This window comes from Augochlora pura, chromosome 10, assembly GCF_028453695.1.
Source record: "Augochlora pura isolate Apur16 chromosome 10, APUR_v2.2.1, whole genome shotgun sequence".
Taxonomy (NCBI): domain Eukaryota; kingdom Metazoa; phylum Arthropoda; class Insecta; order Hymenoptera; family Halictidae; genus Augochlora; species Augochlora pura.
The window spans coordinates 31,997,018-32,012,525 of record NC_135781.1 but is presented as its reverse complement, the minus strand read 5'-3'; positions in this window follow the sequence as shown (position 1 = coordinate 32,012,525).

Below are 15,508 nucleotides of genomic sequence, written 5' to 3'. Positions count from 1 at the left end.
CATTGCCCGGCAGCCTCTTTTTTTATTTATTTAAACTAGGAACATGTTTAGGGTATTTTTTATTTTGGAATAAAATTTCGAGCATGTTTCTATAGTATTCTTCACGTAGGATTGAATTGTGGTAAATTAATTTTTTTACTTTCATTTTTGGGTAACAAAGATTTTTACATAATTCGATTATATGTAAAAGATGCTATAGAAATATATTTTTTTAAAAATTTTATTTGGAGAATAAACTGTCAAGAAAAGTACCTATTATTTTCTATTATTAAATACGATAGTTATATCTGATATATAAATTATTATATACTCTCATAATGACATACTATACATAATATACATATAATATTTATACAATATATATTCAATTAAAATATTCAATTAAAAAAATAATTCCTTCTTAAAAAACAATTTACTCCACTTACACTGCTATCTATAGCAAAAATACATAATCATATGAACAGCAAAAAGTTAGTCAATTCAGAAAAGAACAGTGAAATTTCTCTAGTCTCTTGCACGTATAATGGAGACGCCAATGAGATGCGTTTCCCAGTTCCGATAAGTCGGCGCATAAGAATGTGCATCTGCATAAAGATCCGCAGTACAGCGATTACGGTTCCCCGCGCTTCCGGCGTCTCATAGATTCGAGGAAAATTTGATACAGTCGGCGTGTCGACAGGAAAATTGATTCGCAGCCTGCGCACGGAGAATGGTGTCACCCATATACGGATGACGCGACAGCCACAGAGTGTTAAATGTTCGAAAGATGAAAATGTCTCGTTCAAAATGTAGAAGCATTTTACATGACAAGCTTACATCGTCTGCATGGACCAAGCCACGATGTATTTACTAATACTTTGAAACTTCTATACCTTGTTTCCAATAAGATAGCGCTAATCCAGGTGTCCGGGCAGCGCTCTAATTAGTCCCATAATCTTCTTATAGTGGCAGCTTTCAATTTTATATTTATTGGAGTTGGTGCGTCCGTTCGCGTTTACTTTTTAAGAGAAAATTAATTTATACAGATATTTAGAACGAGAAATGTTTACCAAAAAGAATACTCTCTTGCAATTAAAATTTAACCTTGCTATAAATTTTACAAATTGTTATTTTTGTCTTGTTGATTATTTTTTTACCGGAGAGCGAAATGGTACAATTTTGTACCAATTAATGGCGCATTTAGTGAAATTAATATCGCGTCCGTGAAAATTAATATCGCATTCGATAAAATTAATACCGCATCCGAGTAAATTAATATCGCATTTCTAATTGAAAAATCCCCCCCAGCCGCCGCGTGTCGTACAATATTTCAATTTGTGACTTTCCGCGAAAATCGTGTACCTTCGCGGCGCCGGCTAAAATGTTTATCGGTACCGCGGCGTATCGTATTAAAAAACTACCGAAAGACCGAAACACCGCCGCGGAATCGTGAAATCGAACACGTCCCCGGGGCTTGGTTTCCATTGAGTGTTTATGTCGCATTAATGCTCCATAGCAGTCTCATAAGTTCGAAACGTTAATTCCTCAACTTGTCGGAGCGTAAATTTATGTCTCAATCATTTCGCTCCCTCTTATCAATTGCCCTCCGATGGAATTACTTCGCACTCCTCGAGGTCTCCTCCTTCTTCGACTGTTCACCCCCTATTTTGACCTATCTTCCATCTCCGTTTCGCTCCGCGGCCCCGCCCGCAGTCAACCGAGACGGGGCTACCTCGTTCCATTACTCGGATATTAGCCATCGGGGCTCCACGAAAACCTTACAACTGCTATAATTTGTTCTAATGTAATTGCTAATTAACCCCCGGGAATTTGCTTACAGATCGCTCCACTTATGCAATATTCCCACGGCGACGATGCCGCGATATTTCACACTTAATTCGCGCTAAATTAAACATTTAAAGCATGCCGTTCAATATTGTAAATTATTAAACAATTAAAATTGATTACTCGCGCTAAATTGTAATAAGTGGCGAGGTGCAACAAAAGCATCTCGACGAGCGTTGCACTCGTCACTCTAGCGCAAGTGGTTAAACAATTTCAATATTTAAATTTTAATATTTCAATTTCAATATTTCAATTTCAATATTTCAATTTCAATATTTCGCCTAAAATCGCTATTAACAACTAAATTTACGCAACCTCTAAAAAAACAATAAAATATTCGAATCACCTCGATTTTCCTTATTCAACAATTACCAAAAATATATTCGACATTAATTATAGCTGAATCGCCACCGAATATTGAATTTTAATTTCGCGAAGTCCCCGACGCGAAAACCGGCATGAAAAACGTTCCCTTCACTGAAAAAAAATCCCCCTTGTGATTAACGCCCAATCGACAATCCTTTTGTTTGCAACATTGCAGTCGATATCACAAAATACATCAAAAAACCGTAGCATAAATTTATTTCGATCCTTCCATGGCGTTCCTTTTTTTTTTAAAGCCTCGTTACTGTTCGCCCTTTGTTCCGACGAAAATTATACCGGCTACCATTTGTTTAAACAGCATTTGGCCGGAGAGTCTTTGGAACCGCAGTTTTCGAGCGTGTGCGCGCGCGCGCGTATTTAATGTCGAATATCGCTTGGCCGGCCGGTGATTTATATACAAAATTCACGAGCGTGGATTCATTACCATTAACTGCGCACGGAGACAGAATCGTAATTAATAATTCGAAATTGTGGCCATTCCGCCGTCGGCCATTGGTAATGCATAGCGCGCGGAGGGGAGGGGTGGGGGAGGGGGGCACGGTACTCTTATGCTTTATGGTAACTTTCAGTTGTGCGACTGTGTGTTTCGTTAGGAAATTTATTGGGCACCGATACTTTGCTGCCGGCCAGCGTAAACAATGAGCTACAATCGCCGGCGCGCCGGGCCTAAAATTTCCGAATAATATACGGGCGCCGTGCGCCGCGAATGAATAATGAACAAATCGGCTCCATTGTTCGCCGCCTAATTAGCATTACTTTTTTTTTTCACCTCGGGAGGGAAAATGCTTTTTTCCCGACAGACTGTACTCCGTAGATAAAGTGCGCATTTTCTGAATTCTGATCGATGGTAATTAATATTAAATGTCAATCAATTTACCAGATATAATTTATGAAGGCGTGTATAGTGTGTGTAGTTGAATCGGAGTGTCTGATGTGAAGGTAGAGCAATTAGGTGGGGATGTAATTGGCGATTTTTAATTAGTAATTATTTTATTAGTAAAAATTATTAAACTGTGACTAGTGTGATTGTTAATATTCATTTTTATTTGGTGCGAGTATTAATGGTAATTATAAGTGGTAACAGTGATCGTGAATATTAATAGTAAAAATAAATGTTAACAGTAACCCCAAATATCAATTGTAATAATAAATATCAATAATAATCATAAATATTAATACTAATCACAAATATCAATACTAACCAAAAATATTAATAACTATTAGTCTACAAATGTCTCAAACACTCTATATACCTAATTATACAATTATTAAAAACTTTCAATATTCTAAAACGTTCACGTCAATCATTATAGTATAGTGAAAGCCTAGTAGCTCGCATCGTCATCCATATCCCACATCAACCTACAACCATGCACTGTCGACCCCTTTACAGTGGCATCATTACCCCCAATCCCATTTCCACATAGTACCAATTCCAGCTACGGCGTCATTCGACTCCTTGACGATGCCAGCTGCAACGCGCAGTCATCAAAGTTTGCAAGTAGAAAGGCCAGGCAATAGACAGACACATTGGTCGGGGTTATCCAGTTAAAGGCACGCATGGCCGACAAATATCCGATAAAATGAACTTCTCTAGAACATCTTGCATTCGATCCACTTCCTCGTGCAGACTCATAACTTCTCCAATTATATAACAAATTTTTAATTAGTTAAAACGAATGTTAAATAGCTTGAATGTTGTACGAAAAATAGAAAGAAAATTCGATAATTATTTTCTTCTTGCATTTTCGATTTATTTTCTCATTAAAAAGTGGTTTCTATTTCGATTATATTACAATCTTTCATTTAGCGTTAATCAATACTTGAATATTTATTTCTGAAAATTAATAAGAAAATTAAAGAATGCTTTGCTTTATACCCTCGATTTTTTCTTGATTAAAAAATCGTATCCCTTTCTATTACACTACAATTTTTCATTTATTCTTACAAAATACTTAAATACTCACTTATTTACACTAAAAAGAACTGTAAACAATATTATACATATTCTTCCTAAAAATAAATTTCCCCAATATTATCTTTTCACACCCTCAATCGACATTTCCCCAAAAAAGTCATACCCCTTCCAATAATCCCATAAACCACCATACAATCGTCCAAACCAATTCAATTCCCCCGGACGACGCGAGAAATACAATACTTTTAATTCTCTCAGTTTTCGAAAGATCGTCCGCGGATGCAGATTTCCGGCGATTGCGATCGCAACGCCTCGAACAGCCTCTAATCTAGCCACCATGGAAGCTTTCAACGATATTAGACCACGTGGCCGGCGCGATACGCGCGACGGCGTCGGGCGGTGTAAAGTTTCGAATCACGCTGCTTTCCAAGAGTTCGGCTGCTTCGAGAAGAGAGAGGGAGAGAGAGAGGTGAGAGAGAGGCGATGTATATATAAATGGAGTGAATTAATACATAAGGATTTTTATTTATATTTTTTAATTATAAAACAAAAATTCCGTAGTCAGTTGCAAAAATCCCTAGCTACATTAATATATTTCGTCCTAAATACCTTCGAGTTACTGTATTTCAAGTACTGATAAATGTATTTAATCCTTTATCACAATGTGATCCAAAGAAAGTGTATAAGTCCATTCGACACTCATAGAATTTTACAAAAAAATTTCTTACAACCAAGCGACGTGACAATAAAAATCACGCTTTCCAAAAAACAATTCGTGGACGCAGCTCTTCGCGAAAGCTCGATTAATCAGCAACGCTGACAACAGATTTCGCTGGGCGGTTTTTTCTCCGGTGGCTCACAGATCAGGCAGCCGCAACAAAACCGTTTCCCCGCTCGCGGGGGAAGCAAGCAGAACGAGAGAAGGCCCGAAGCACACCGTTCGGAATCCTAAACGGTTCGTTTGCCATCCGATTCCGTCCCTCCCGCGCCCTCGCCCTCGCCGCGCCGCCGTTCGTCTGTCCCTGGGTTTCCACGCTAAGCGACGCGTGCCGGCCCGCAATCCAGTGCCTTCGTCTTCGCGCAACCCCCCGGCCGTGGAATCCCTCTCCCTCGGATATCCTCGAAAGCTCCCCGAGAAGGCACAATGATTCCGTTCGTCTCGAAATGGTCTTCCTAATCTCCTGCGGAATTTCTTTTCGGAACATCGGTCGTGCCGAGTCTCTCTCTCTCTCTCTCTCTCTCTTTCTCTCTTTTTCTCTCTCTCTATATATATTTATTTATATTTGAATATTTCTTATCAATCTTTATGTGCTCATTGTTTCGAAACATTTATGGCACAAATAAGCTATTATAAAATAATAATTTTACAATATTTTATTGAATATTAATTTATTGTAATTTGTTTCATGCATTAATAAAAATGAAGAGGAATGATTAAATAATGAGGGTGGCACACTTTCGACTAAGAATAGAGTCAACAATATTATTATTTATTTCTTATTAAATAGTTATTAATTACTTATATATTACTTATTAAATACTTATTAACTACTTACCAAATACTTACTAAATACTACGTATTAAAAACTTCTTTATTACTTATTAACCCTTTGCACTCGAAGCCATCTTAACTGTAAATCTGAAATAATTTCTCTGGCTTTATAGTGTTACCATTTTATGTAACAAAGCACATTTTCTGCATACGAAAATGATTCTTCTCACTTATATCGATAGTTTGGCTATTTAACAATTATTTAAATTGAAACTTTGTTGATATAGAAATTATCTTGAAACGTAGTGGACAATTTAAGTGGTGTCTCAGAGTCACCACTCGAGTGTAAAGGATTAAATACTTATTAATTACTAATATTGTTACTATCGGCAACACACAACACTGTAGCTCGACCGGAAGTTGTCTCAACGTCCACATAACAGATCCACGTGTCAAAGGGGCAAACACCCGTATCGCGGAGAACAAGAGTCAAGCACGAGATCTTCGACGGCCACCTAACAATTAGCCAGGTGGACGGATTACAAGGCCACGGTGCAATTTATCCAGCTCGTCCATCCCCGATAGTGGCCTGCGCAACCTACTGATTCCCAACGAAGACATGGCCTAGATGCTAAGATGCTTCGGGGAGGGGAGATGCCATAAGTCAACCTCCGTCTAAACAAACCATCCATTCATCTAGCGAAACCACAACTGTTCTATTAAATCAGTTCAATAAACTAGGAAATAAATCCTTGGAGAAAAATATCGCTTGATTAATTGAAAAAAAAGAACTATAAACTGTGCTACTTAAATTTATAGAGCATTTTTGTAAGCCCGGGGAACACGATTTGATAAATAAATCTCCGCTTATTGAATTTTTTCTGAGATTTGTATGACACTTTAATTTAATTTACTTTTTTTTAAATTTAATTTACTACTATAGTTTTTCTCGCTCTCTAGTTTTTCTGATACTTATACAGTGATTATTTCAAAAGATCCCCAACACCCCCCTTCTCCACCCCGAATTTTCCATCCCCGGTCCACGGTGATCGTCGACTCCTCCGTCGCGTTCCATTACACATCGACTCCGACGCAGCCTTTGACTCGTCGTTGAACTCGACTTTCCGCCGCGGTGCCGCACACCAACGGCAACGATAAAATCAGCGCGAGAGAGAGAGAGAGAGAGAGAGAGAGAGAGAAGCAGCGGCGGCGTATCCGCCGTGTTCGTCCGGCAATGACGAAAAGTTTATCGGCGACGCCGCCGCCGCCGCCGCGGGGAGCGTGGCGCGGCCCCCGAAGGACCTTAATTAATTTTCGTATCCAGCCGCTAATACCTCACGAACCCGGGCGAACGGAGCCGCGGTTCTACTACCACCACCACCGCCACTACGCTTGAGGCTTCGCCTGAGCTTTTTAAACTTCAGAGCTTTCGTCGCGAGGAAAGCCGTGAGTGGTATGAGGCCGGCTGATACTCGGGTCGAAAGAGGCCGTGCCGCGAGGGAGAGACGGCTCGCGAAAAACGGAAAGAGAAAGTTGCCGTCCCTGGAACGTGGAAAGGTGGCGAGGAATGGGGTTGGAAGCCCAAGGAAGCTGGAATGAAGGAAGGAGATGGGAAAAGCGCGAGGGAAGAGAAAGAGAGCGAAAGAAAGGGAGAGAGAGAGAAGGAAGAGAGTGAGGGAAGAGGGAGCGAGGAAGAAGAAAGCGAAGGAAGAGGACGCGAGAAAAAAGAAAGAGAAGGAAGAGTGAAGCGAGGAAAAAGAAAGCGAAGGAAGAGAGCACGAGGGAAGAGAGCACGAGAGAATAGAGAGCGTGAGAAAATAGAGAACAAGAGAAGAGAGCGCGAGGAAAGAAATAACAAGAGAAGAGAGCACGAGGAAAGAAAGAAAAACTGAGAGTAATGCAAAGGAGCATAATAAAAGACAGCGCGATGAAGAAGAAAGCTAGGAAAGGCTAACACAAATAAAGAGACAGCGAGCGCTATAAGAGAGAGCGAAAGCTAGAGAAGAGGCGACTTGGTCGCTTAGAAAAATGCAAAAAAAGTCAAAGAATAGTAAAAGACCGCAGAAGAAGCTCGAGAAAGAAGGCCAAGGAAGGAGGAATGGAGAGTGGGTGGGAGACGGAAAGTTGAGGAAAAAGCGGGAGAAAGGAGGAGCAAGGGGAGAGACAGTCGACGTCGCCGGACGGTGATTTAAGACTCGGCGCAGCGCGCGCTTAGTTCTCTAAACATTTTAGCCGACCTTATTTCGCCTGCATTATTTCAACGTTAAGACAAGGCGGAGCTCGACGACGACGACGACGACGACGACGGAGTAGTGCACAAGGGCTGGGGCCCCCGGGAGGAGGAGGAGGGGCAGGCCAGGCAGGCGGCAGGCCGGGGCTTAAGAAGAAAGCTGCCGACTCGGTTAAGTGGGCTGATACATAAATATGCGATTAATCAAGTTAACTACCCCGTCGTGGATGCCTTTTTCCTAACCCCTCCGCCCCGCCGTCTTCTTCTCTCGGCTTGTTCGTTCCTCACCCCCTACACCGCTCTTTTCCACGGCTTTTCATCCCTTTTTTCCCGTGCTTCCATCGCGATTACTTACGCGCGAGCCCACTTTCTCCGGTTTTTGAACGGGTGTAGAGAGAGAGAGACTCTGTCACGGCGGATGGGCAAATGGAAGGAAGGAGCCCTAAACGATAGAGCCCCGTCGGTTGTTGCGTGCATCATGCGGCGGCAGTGGAGAAGATTATGCGTGAACAAATGACTCGTGAAAGGAACCGAGAAAGGTGGATACTTATTGACTGGCTCCCATGCTCGCTTGATTGACAGACAAGTACCGGTAATTTTTGTGTTACCTTGCTGCTGACTACCTAGAAAATATTGTTGCATGGGGTACGCATATGTGGATCAAGGTAGTCGGTTATGGGGCCGAGAAGTAGTTCCGTTTCTGAGGTGGAGTTATCAGTAGAATCGAAGGGGAATTAAATGCTCATTTAATATAGCCGAATTGATTCAATTTTATTCAACATAATTTTATTTCTTATTATTAGTAATTCAATTCAATTTTTTCAATTCAAAACTGTATTATTATTAATTCAATTTAATTCATTCATATTTATTATAATTATATTCTTAATATATTATGATTGCACTGTTTAAAAAGTGTATCATAATTGCACTGTTAACACTTTGACAGTATAATTGTTGCATCACTCAAACCTGGGTAGCAATATTATGATTGCAGTGTTAATAATTATCAATTATTGCGATACTCGCGCGTGGGTGGAAGAATTATTCATAGCTCAATCTTTGCGCTATCCTGTTGCAATTTCTTAATTCAATCAATTAAATACTCGCGAGAGATAAGAAAGTTAAAAAAGTAACACTGACGTCATACTGCAAATTATATTGCTTCGTAAATACAAGATAAAAAACGTTTCAATTTCGTAGAACTGTAAATGCACAAACATGTTTTACACGTTCCACGCGAAAACAGTCAGATATAATCGTGAAGTACTTCCATTCACACGTGTACGATCTTCGAGCGATCCGATGATTCACGCTACCAATAAAAGACTGATATTGCCAATACGTTAAGACCGTAGATTACTGCAGATAATTATAAAATACATAGATTTTCAATTTAGACCACAAGACTTTTTTATTTTAACGTTCAATCGTGGGGAATGAATTCGATAGTTTCGAATCGAATTTTTCAGAGGTTATGTCAACGCGAAAAGACATATTCCAAAACCATGAGACTCTAGAGATAAGTTTAAATGAAACTTTTATTTACCTGTCTATAAAATGGAAAATATTTTTATTATAGTAAAATATCTTTATTATAATAAAATACCTTTACTATAATAAAATATCCTTATTATAATAAAATATCTTTATTATAATAAAATAGCTTTACTATAATAAAATATCTTTATAAAATCTTATTACCATATAAAACCAAGAATTTATCTAGCATTAATCTCTTATCAAGCAAAACTATTTCTCCTGCTTTAAATACTAAAAATAATCAGCCAAATTTTTACGAGTAACTCTATCGCTCGATCCATAGATCCATAGTATCGATTAAATCGCTTTCGCCGATATTAACATTACTATCTCATCCGACGATCGATGTTAAGATCTCGACAAGAATATCTCTGAAAACACTTCGATCCACGCGCGTCGAAAGCGTCGAAGTCGCGAGTCCGTTCGGCAACGTTTCGCGAAATAAATCAAAGAAATTCGTGATCTCGCGCGCGAGATTCGTCGCAGCGGAATAAAATAACATTATCTGTTCCATTAATCACGGATCCTGTTACACGTGTCCCGCGCGAGCGCAGTCGAGCGAATGTTTTTCCATCGGCGGCGAAACGAAACGCGTCGTCTTTCGATCTTTCTCCTTTCTTTCGACCTTTTTTCTCTGTTTCGATCTTTTTTCCTTTCTTTCGATCTTTTTTCTCTGTTTCGATCTTTTTTCCTTTCTTTCGATCTTTTTTCTCTGTTTCGATCTTTTTTCCTTTCTTTCGATCCTTTTTCTCTGTTTCGATCTTTTTTCCTTTCTTTCGATCTTTTTCTTTCGTACATCTTTACATTTTTCTTTTACATTTTTTAATTCTAGTTCTGTATCAGGCTTTCTCCGAACTTTTTCCTCCTCCGTCGCATCCAAAAATATTGAATAAAATAATAAAAAGTTTATCGTAAAATTTTCCACGCATCCCTTGATTTCGACAGATTTCTCTTACAAGCAACGGGGGTACGATTACTTGTGGGACTGACTGTAAGTAAATCGAGCCGCGAGAAGTTAATACCCGATGCCGGCCGCCGATACGCGGTTACGTAAGATTTATCGACTGATCGCGATCTAAATTGCGTTCCGGGGTTAAATAAACACTCCATTGGTACGTTATCTTGCCAACAAACGTATAACTTTATGCCAAACGAGAGGGGGGGAGGGAGGGAGGCGGAGAGAGAGAGAGAGAGAGAGAGAGAGAGAGAGAGGGAGGGGGAACGGCGCGTACTACGAACTGATTATTCTTCCTGTATTGTGATATCCCAGGGCGACCTAGCCACGGGCACCCGGTTCAGGCATAGCGTTTAAAATATCGCCGCGCAGCAACGGAATTACTATCGGACTATAAAGTCAGCCGAAATTTGCTATCGACGTGCCCCCCACCCCTCGCTATTTATTCGCGTCCCGTTATATCACTTAATGTTTCCCGATTATTCATCCCGCCGATTAAATCCAGCAGGAACACTCGTTACGCTTTAATGCGGGACGGCGAATGCCTCTGTATACGGCGCGGCGATACTATAACCGGCCGATTTACGAGCGGAATTTCATTAAGAACGTCGACCGAACGAGAACGTCGCGCTCCAGAAAACGAACGCGTCGACGCGTCTTCGCATTAATTGTACGAGAATCGAAGAAGAGACAGTCGATCGACTTGTGTAATTGTGATCGAACAAGAACGACTTGCGCGAATGACGAAAGGAAGTTAGGAAGGGTTAGTATTGTAGGTGGTTTCTTAAGTATGAAAAACTCTAATTGTTTCTTTGTCTTTTTAATAGAGTTTTCATTAATAGAATTTAATAGAGGTCTATTTAAGTACAGTCTTTTGGTCTATTTAAATACAGTTTCTTGGTCTAATAAAAAACAATTTCTTTGCCTAATATAATACAGCTAATTTGTTCAGAAAAATATAGTTTCTTTGCCTAATAAAATCCAGTACCTTTTTCTAATAAAATCCAGTTCCTTTTTCTAATAAAATGCAGTTCCTTTTTCTAATAAAATGCAGTTCCCTTTTCTAAGAAAATGTAATTTCTCTACCCAACAAAATGCAGCTACTTTGTCTAATAAAATACAGATTCTTTGCCTAACAAAATGAAGCAACTGCGTCCAATAAAATACAGCTACTTTCTCCACAAAAATACAGTATCTTTGCCAAACAAAATACAGGAACTTTGTCCACAAAAATACAGTTCCTTCGTCCCATAAAACAGCACTTGTTCATCCAATCGTCCAACAAAACACGATTCCTTCACCCAACAAAATCCAATTTCTTCAAAGCAACGGAACACAATACCCACGCGCGACAACATCGCGGCATTTAAAAAAAAACAAAAAGAAACCCTCAAGTAAACGTTAAAGCGCGTTGCCGGATCGATCGGATCGACGGGCATAGAAGTCCGCGTACCATAAATTCGTTTATACCGGTGATCGGGATTTATTTGAACTGCGGGAATCAATCGGAGCATTAAAGCGGCCGGAGACTTTTAATTTGCCGGCTAAAATATTCATGCGCGTCGCTCGCGAGCACGATCGCGCGTCATTATTCGACGTTGCCCTAACACGTTATCTGCGATCGCCGCACGAATGAGTAATTACCGGAGTATCGTCGGCTCTCCGTCGCGGATATCAGTCGTCTCCTTTTTATCCGTTTTTTCGTCAACGCTCGTGCGCTCGCGCGCGCGCGCGGAGAGAACACATCGTTATACAGCCATCACTCGCTTCATTAATTCGTACTAACGATTTAGTTTCGCTTCTTCCCGGAGTGTTAAGAGCCGCCGCCCCACCCGTGCCTCCTCTCCGTCCCCTCCCCCTTCCCGCCCCTTCCGACCGGCTCGCCGCGCTTCTAATTACTCATTCGTTAGTGCGTGTCCTTCGACCGGCAGAAACAAATTATGTACAAATAGCGCGTTATTTGTAGCCGAATCCCTCTCTCTCTCTTTGCGCCGGTTTTATCGATGCATGAGAGAGGCTCTTTAAACGGCAACGCCCCTAAACCCCCCCCCCCCATTCGCCACCCGATCCACCCTATAAACCACCCCCGAAGCAGTTTTTCGCGACGTCTGTAAACGCGAGCGTATCGCGCGCACAATTTGCCGCCGCCGTGCGGTTTGAAACGACAAATCGCCCGTTTACCATCTACGCGACGACGGCGGCAACGGCGGATGTCATCGTCCCAGTAAATATTCCGTTAATTGAAATTGCCCCGAGTAAATCGCAAACAATTTCGTTCCACAACCGGCCGGACAATATATTAATATTTGCCCGGAGAACGCGCCGGCAAAGAACCGCCGAATGTTTCTGACCGCTTGAAAACATTTATGCGAAGGAGGGTGGAGCGGAGGGGTGGAGACGGGAGAGGGGAGAGGAGAGAGGGTGACGTTTCTATCCCCGCGGAACCGGGAAAATTAAGCGACAAATTTGCCGCGCGCATAAACGACCGCTTTGATTGCCAAAAATCGGGCGAAATCGTTCGCCAATATTTTCCATCGGCGATTACAGTGTTTTTTTTTTCACGGGCAAAAAAAAATGAAACGTTTAGGTCTACGCTCGATGGTGTTCTCGGCGGCTGATTGAAAAACATTGGCGGCTGCTTTGGAAATACTTCCGCGGTCGTTGTTCAACGTGACTCGAGACCCGAGTAACATTTGCGAACGTTTGCGACGTTGGAAAATATTTCGGATATATAAAAGACACAAAAAGTTAAGAAAAATGATTCCACTACCAAATTTGACGTCCTCTGCACTAGAATATTAACCCTTTGTACTGAAATTATGACTGTCAGGCATCGCTAAAAATGGTTCTATCACGAAATTATTAAAAATTGTTAAAACAATAATGGAAATTATTGTAATAATTTTGGTCGAATAGAGGGAATTCTTAATTCACCGTGGGACGCGTTGAAATCGATGCCCGAGTAAATGATTTCCCGCGCAGGGCCCCGTAAACGTTCGCGCCTTTCGTACGCGAAGGTAAGGAACATAAATCTTCCGCCTAAGTCTCCCCCGCGGCTGTGCCGTAGGCGCGGATGGCCGCTGGCTTGCGCGCGCGCGCTCGTGCTCGCCCTCTCGAGCTCTTCTTCGGGATGATGCTATACACACCGTTCCTTCCCTCCGCGAGCCCCTCTCTCTGTATAGCTTCTCTGCACCTTTAATATTGCGCGCGTCAGTGCTGAAGTATTTACGGCCGCCGGATCGTATAAGGACGCCCCATCTAGGGCTCTTATGTTAGATTCTATCTTACCGCCGCTCTCTTTCAATATGGATCCGCGCGTTACCGGCCCGCGCCGGCCCTGCATTATGCCGACGCTAATTCGACGCTTCCGTCTTCGCCGTTTTACACCTTCGGCGATCACATCGATACCCGGTCACGCTGCTACGAGATCGAGGAATTTGTTTTTTAATCTTTTGCATATTTAATCCTTGACATAACGCTTTGCACTCGAAGCCATTTTAACTGTAAATTCGAAATAATTTTTCTGGTTCGTGGTATTTCCACTCTATTTAACGAAATCAATTTTTATGCATAGAAAATTTATTCTTGTGACTTCTGCCAACGGTTTTACTACTTGACAAATTTTTCAATCTAAACCTTATTGTTACAAAAATTATTTTGCAACGTAATAGAATAATTTTAGTGGTGCCTCGGAGTCACCACTCGAGTGCAAAGGGTTAAGTTCATAGTTATTCTTTAATTTCATTTTTTAAAGAATATATTAAATTTAAGAAAACTAGTTTTAACAGTGAAACTTTTCTCAACCAAACTACAATGCATCAGCCATACTCTCTCTCTCTTTCTCTCTGTCTCTCTATTTATCTCTCCAATCGGGCCTCTGTCCCCGTTACTCTTTCCCTGTCTCCGCGTTTCCATCCGTTCGAGACTTTAACGATTCATTTGCAGCACGCGTCGCCCCGCTGGCCCGGCGTGTCGGCCGTTCGGCGAAAAAGGGTGGGGGGTGGCGAGGGGGCGCCGAAACAAACACAGGCCGGTTCGGCGGGGGTAGGTGGCCGGGCACGAAGCGGGAATACGAGCGCGCTAGGTTATTAGAGAGGAACAGAGCGGACCCGGCCCCGACCAGCTTTTTACTTCTTCCACGTTGATTCCGGCGTGCTTGACTTCCGTGACCCGCTATGCAGAAACTGTACCTCTCCCTCTATCTATCTATCTATCTCTCTTTCTCGCTCGCTCGCGTCGAGATTTACGGACGCGGCCGTGGACAAGCTGCAAAGATTACTTCGCCTTTTTTAGACGGCCACTTTTCGCGGTGAATTATCGTCCGTCCCGGCGCGGCGATTACGTTTTAAATTCCTCCGCGCCGTAGTTCCGGCCGATTGGAAACTCAGCGCGATACCAAACGAACTTATACCGTGTCCCAGTTTCCCCGTGGACGCGGCAGCGTCCCCTTGTTTTATTTTCCTGTTCGCGGCCACAAATTCTCGAGCGTCCCGCAATCATGGCCCGACGCTCTGTTAATACGCTCGCTGGATGATCTCCGTGATTCGTGGCTCTCTCTCTCTCTCTCTCGCGCGCGCGCTCGCTCGCTGCGTTCGACTTGCTATCGACTCGTTTTCCAACGATCTGTGTTGCACTGAGAAACGTCCTATAACTCAACGAGCACGACACCGTGACCCCGTAACTGCGTTATCGAAACACGACGTTATCCTGGCGGACACGATAAGCAACGCGTCGGCCGACGCGTAACTTTCCCTCGAGGATTTATTGTTGGACGGGTGTATTTAAATCGTCGCTTGATTAACACTTTGCTAGTATGAGGCGATGTCAGAAAGTGTTTTGTTTGGTGTATGTTTTAGATTAAAGGTTTGTTTGTAGGTTAAAGAATGGTTGAATGTGTCTTTAAGATGTTTTGAATGTAATAAGAAGGGTTTAGTCTTGCGTTGTAGAGCTGGACGTTTTTAAGACGTTTTTAAGACGTTTCTGAGACGTCTTGCAAACAATTTTGAAACGTTTTGAAGACATTTCTGAGACGTCTTGGAGACACTTTTGAGACGTTTTTTTAAACCTCGCGACTAGTTTTTACAATTTTCAATTATTAACAATTGTAAAACCGAGTTGTAAAACTTGAATAATTGTATCCTCGCTTTTCCAAGTTTGTCCATT